The following is a 6,062-nucleotide window of genomic DNA, read 5'->3' on the forward strand; positions in this document are numbered from 1 at the left end:
TGGGACAACAGTGGGAGTGGTTTCTGATGGCTATTAGTAAGAGGATATATTAATTGTATTTGATCTGATACAGGCCCATGTGTGTGGGTTAACACAAAAGAAAAGCAACTTGTGCCTGTTTTTATAACAAAGGGCTTGCACATAAAGAGCCCCAGTAACTGAGTTTAAATCCCATTATTAGACAGCTTTAATGAAGCATAGGAATAGGGTTTTTAAACCTTCTTTTCATCATGCTTCAGCTCCTTACAGCAGCTGGCCCCCTTTCTGTTGTGTTTTTTTAAATAAAACAGACCACAGACTACAAGGTAAGTTTAAAATAATTTACTTACAGTTACTAGGTCTCAGACTTGCACATTCCTTTGAAGCAACGATAAAATGCAGGTAAATTTTCTTAGTTGAAAAATATAAAGCAAGGTAGCCTCAGATACCTATCTAAGCAGAGAGTTCAGTTGAGGCATGACTGTCTCCTTCATGTGCAGCAGAAGGGAGAAGTGGAGGGTGAGAGAAAGGAACAGGCAGCAAGCCTTACTTCCTCCTCTTTGGAGAAGAGCAGATGTGGCATCATAGTCTGCTCTAGCAATTTAGAACTCTGTGGTCCTTAACCCCTTCACACACCAACTAGCATTGTTAGGTTTGACTGCAAATCTCCCACAGTCTCCCCATGAAACCTCACAGTTCTCTGCATTTTGTAATACAGTTTTCCAGACAACCCTTCAGGGAGATGTCAGGCTATTGTAACCTGATTTTTACCAAAGTACAGTGGTACCTCGGGTTACAAACACTTTGGGTTACAGACGCCGCTAACCTGGAAGTAGTACCTCCACTTAAGAACTTTACCTCAAGATGAGAACAGAAATTGCACAGCGGCGGCACAGCGGCAGTGGGAGGCCCCCATTAGCTAAAGTGGTACCGCAGGTTAAGAACGGTTTCAGGTTAAGAACGGACCTCCGGAACAAATTAAGTTCGTAACCAGAGGTACCACTGTAACAGAAGCTGTAACTACTGGCATCAGTGTCCTCAGAGTAGTGCCTGCACAGGCTTCTTACCCCTAATTTTTATTTTTTAATTGAGATTTTCTCTCTCACTCTTTAGTGATTATTTGGTCGGGGGTTGGCTGCTGCTTTTTGGTCTGTGTTTTATTTGCTTAGTGGTGTGTAAGTGTTTTGCCTGTTTTTTGGGAAAGGAGCTCTGAACATTTCTAGTTTTTCTTCAGTGAAATGAACTGGTTGTGCTGCCCCCAAGATGATCTAAGATTTCCAAATGTGCAGCTAGGCCCAACTAGATTGGGGCCCTCTGTGGCAGCTAACAAGGCTGTGTGCTGTTTGTCCCCAGACTGATGTGCTCTCAGCTCTTCTCCTCACCCCACTTCTGTGGACACAATGGATAAGGCACAGGAGGTCATTATAAAATACCTGGATCTATGATTTCCTCATGGCACATTTTGTTTATGTATGAAGAAGAAAAATGTGAAGGAGTAATTTCAAATGAAATAGAGATTAGTCTTAAAATTCAAAACTGTGGGTTTTTACAGTACTGTACCAGTGCCTCCTTTCATTTGATTTGACAGCAAAAGAAGTCTTAGAGAGCTGAGAAGTTGTTTTTTAAAAGAAAAATATGAAAAAGCTATTATTTGCTGTAAGAACACAGAAGATATTTTACCTCAAAAGATTGCTGAGGATTGTTATGGGTTTATATTTTTAGCCCAAAATATTTGAAAATCCCTACCTCTTAAATGCCTCTTGCGTTATTTTGGTTTAAGATTAATGTTGAAAATATGCATCTGTTTTAAAAGCAGACATTCCCATCTTAGGGTTTTGTTGTTGTTGCCTGCTCATGTTTCCTCATGTGCGTGTGCATGCATGTGGATAGTGCCATTTTAGCTAAGTAAGGAGTGGCACTCAGAGTACTGAATCTGCCATTTGTATATATGATGATGTGTGTGTGTGTGTGTGTGTGTGTGTGTGTGTGTGTGAGAAGAATTCACTTAACCTTGTTTTTCCCAGAAGACACAATTGCATGAGAACTCGTTTCGTGAGAAATGTTGATGGAGATTATAACGTGCATGGCTATTCTGTTATTCCTTTATTTCTAGACTAATGTTTCAAATTGGTTCATGAGTCTGCCAGATCCCTACCATATATAAAGGCCTTTGATCAAGTTAAAAAGTTGTGGCAAGCAGGAACCAGCCCAGCCCAGTCGCAAAATATTTCAAGCTGAGAATAGGGACCTGCTGGCAGTATTGCTACGGTACTTACAGTGATAGAGATGAGATCAGGCCTTTTGGTAGGGGCAAGGCAAGCTGTTCACAATTAAAATGACAAAGGTCTGATGATGGGCATCAAGAGAGAGACAGGTGCTTATATAGTCCAATGGTTTTAGTTGCCACCCATGCGCTCAACTCTTGCCTGTGGGGCTATGGGTTAAAAACCCACCTTTCAGGGCACCTCAAACTTTTGGAGTGGGGCCATAGCTCTGTAGAGCTCATGCTTTATGTGCAAAAGGTCTCACGTTTAATCTCCCTTGAAAAGGTATCAGGTAAGAGGTGAAGTGAAAGAGTAGGCAATGGCAGAACAGATAGCTGAACAGTCATCTTGTTGTAAGCCAAAAATGGCTTATCTTCTGAGTTAAGCCAATAAAACTCAGAGACTAGAGGAGTTAGGAGTCCATTGTTGTTTATTGCAAAGCAATAGGTTACAGTCAAATCTTTTCACAAAACTGCAACCCCGCCCAAAGGTCCTGGGCAGGAGTATTTATAAGTTTCAAACAAAGCATTTCAATTTCCACCAATCATATACCTCATTACCTCATGTTTAATACACATGCGCAATAAGCGTTGCTAACTAAACTTTGATTCTCACAGTGATCTGTTACATTGTGTGAGTATGTATGTTGGGAACCTGTGTTACGTGTAGCCATTTGCACCATGTATTAACTTATGTTCTAGCTTATAAACTGTATCTTTGTGATTTACCTATTAGCTGTCCTTCTGTCCCAGTGGGGGACGGCATCTTGAAAAATCATGTTTCTTAAAGCAACAGGTTACCACAACGTCTCTATTAGAGGCATATTCAAGGATTTCTAGGGGTTCACATTATCACATTCATTATGGCCTTTTGGGCCACTACCACAATCTAACTATCAGGCAGCTTCGAATGTTTGAAACAGAAGCTACCCAAACAAAGTCATGCTCCACTTTTGTGTTGGGGGCTAGGTAATTGGCACACTGCTGTCAAAGAGCTAGGAACTGCTCTTTTGCTTTTTTTAATGGAGAAACTCAACTGACAGGTTTTGCTTCCACAGGCCCGAGCATCACATTACATAGATACATGTGTATATATGTTAATAATACCTTCAGTTTAGGTACAACTGATGATATAGTAATTTAGAGGCACAAATTTTTGCAAAAGCCACAAAAAATCAGCTGGCAGTGAAGACATAGGTAAAAAAATGTGCCCCAGGAAGTATCAATTCTTTTTTATATATATAATGGGGTTGTTTTTCCAAACTTGAATTTTTTGTGGCTTATTTAGAATTTTGGCAATGCTGCTGCTGGACGATCATTTCACCAAATGGCTAACGGCTTAACTCCTTGCCAACCAGCCAGAATCCCCCTAGGCTCCCTTAGCAAAATAAAAGCATATTATAACACTGGGGAAACCTGAGAAACTGATTGAAGAGGAAATGATTTATTATAAATAGTAAAGGTCTCAAGTTGCCACTCATATTTATCAAGGACCCTGAAATAGTTATCTAGATTAATTTGCATTCAAAGTATGTCTGCAAGGAACAGCTTCCAGCAACTCATTTAAATGAGTTCTAAATTACAATAGAAATACCACCAAAATTACATTTTTCTTGGCTTACTGTAACCCTAAAGCTCATTTGGAAGCACCTGCAAACAGTGTTGGTTGCCAAAAAGAGAAGGCAGGATTCAATTTCATTCAACATAATAAATTTTGTAAAATACAGAATTTTAAACTTTTACAGAACAAAGAACTTCTTGTAACTACGGCTGATTATAATTATGGGTAGTTTCATAATGTACAATTCTGGACCTCTGTGAAAAGGTCATTTCAGATTCAGGGTAAGGTTGCCTGCATTTTTCCTATTACTGGGTACACACAGCACCCCCAACTTGTTCAGCTTTTGGCGATGCTTCCTAAAGACATCTGCTTCACACTATTTCAGATGTTCTGTCCCTGTGACAGACTGCAGGAGCTGACTTTCTTTCCTCCACATAAGTTTTAGCTAGATCCTTTTCTTGCCCCCACATTCCCTTGCACCTGTTTGTTACTTTCCTTAGGGAAAATACCTGCAAGTTTGGGGGCGGGGGGCGGGGCGGAATCTGTTGTCTTACCAGATTAAATGAGTTCAAAGGAACCCATGTTAAAATAACAAACTAGTTTCCGAAAGCAGGCATTTGTCTGGCTCTCCAGGTTTTTGGTTGATGATTTTGGTCCCACAGGTAAACACAGGCCATCTCCATTGGTGCATGGGGCCATTGAGTTCTGCCAAATCCGCAAAGACGTCAGAACCATCCCCACTGCAGACTCCTACACCATTTGAGATGTTATATCTTTCATGTAAGTCAAGAAACTCAGTTCTTTTTCTCCTCCAATTTGCTTCCAATGCACAGCAGGCAACTATCGTGACTCAACATTTTTATTAATTAATTAATTAATTATTAAATTTGTTAGTTGCTTTATCTTGCCCAAGTCAACCCAAAGCGACTTACAACCAACCAAAAAATACCAACACAGATACAATAAAACAAAGGGGGGGGAATACATTAAAAAACATCCCACCCACTTCTACCTTCTTGCTATCTCTTATATTTTCCAAATCTCACTCACCTCTGACACCCAGAAGGCAGGAAAAACTACTACTTTACGTATAACTTCCTTCAACCACTTTTCTACTTCTTCCACTTTCTCCACTGCAAAAGTTGGGTCTTTAAGAATGTACCACCTCATAATTCCATCCTAGGCAACTCTCTACATTTGTCCTCTCCCCTCTATCTCTGCTGTATTAAGTATTTGTGCCAGCAACGTGTGGGTGGGTCAACCGGTGTAATGTACTATTAACCCTCTCTATTCTGTATGTTCCTGTAATGGCATTTCAAGCTGCAAAGTTGTTTTTGTTGTTTCTAAGTAAATTCATGTTGGCATTTATTACCTTTGAACATTTACTCTTTTCATAAATAAATAATTCAACTGAAACAATGGTGTGGTTATTTGCTAGCTCTCTGGAGCAAATACACCAAGGCTGATTCTTTACCGAAGGTCTTGCACAGTTCAGCTGTCCTGCTCAAGTTGTTGTTTTTTTGTACCAGTGTAGGAGGTACCAAGCAGTACCAGTATAAAAGAGACCAGCACTTTACAAGAGTACCTGGTTACCATATTGGACAGCTTCGGACAGGCTGGGGTGGGGGAAAGCAGGTGCTGACATTAGTTCCACTGAAAAAATCCTTTTAGCCAAGGAATGCTGGTACTTCCAAGTAGAAAGGAAAGCTAGAAACAGTTTCAATTCAGACAAATTTTTGATAGTGTGTTGAATACGACTTCCCGTATTTTATGTCCAGAACTCAAATTGTGAGACAATTCTGAACCATATATCTTGGAAACACACATAGTTGTGGGCACTTATATCAAATGAAAAGGGAATGGAAGATGTCAGCCTCTGGAGACCCTGAAAGTGATTTGGCTAGTGACGCACTCCATAGTTACATTCCCTTTGGATTACTGTAACAATGCTTTCTATGTGAGGCCGCCTTTGAAAAGTGCTCAGAAACTTCAACTGGCTCTAAGAAAGGGCTGGTGCTGTGCTGCTTATTGCAATTATGTTTTTAATATTATTATTTTTAAAGTGTGTGTGTTTAATTTTAAAAATGTTTAATTTTTAAAAAATAATTGCTTCTTTTCTATGTTTTCAGCTGTTCTTATTTTTATCTGTAAGGTGACTTGAGTTTATGTCAAGGAAAAAAGTGGGGTATAAATAAATATCTACTACTATTACTAAAGTAGCTGGAGCTGGAAGAGACCTGAAATTAATTGATTGCAATC

This window comes from Podarcis pityusensis (genome assembly GCF_964106645.2).
Source record: "Podarcis pityusensis genome assembly, chromosome: 11".
Taxonomy (NCBI): domain Eukaryota; kingdom Metazoa; phylum Chordata; class Lepidosauria; order Squamata; family Lacertidae; genus Podarcis; species Podarcis pityusensis.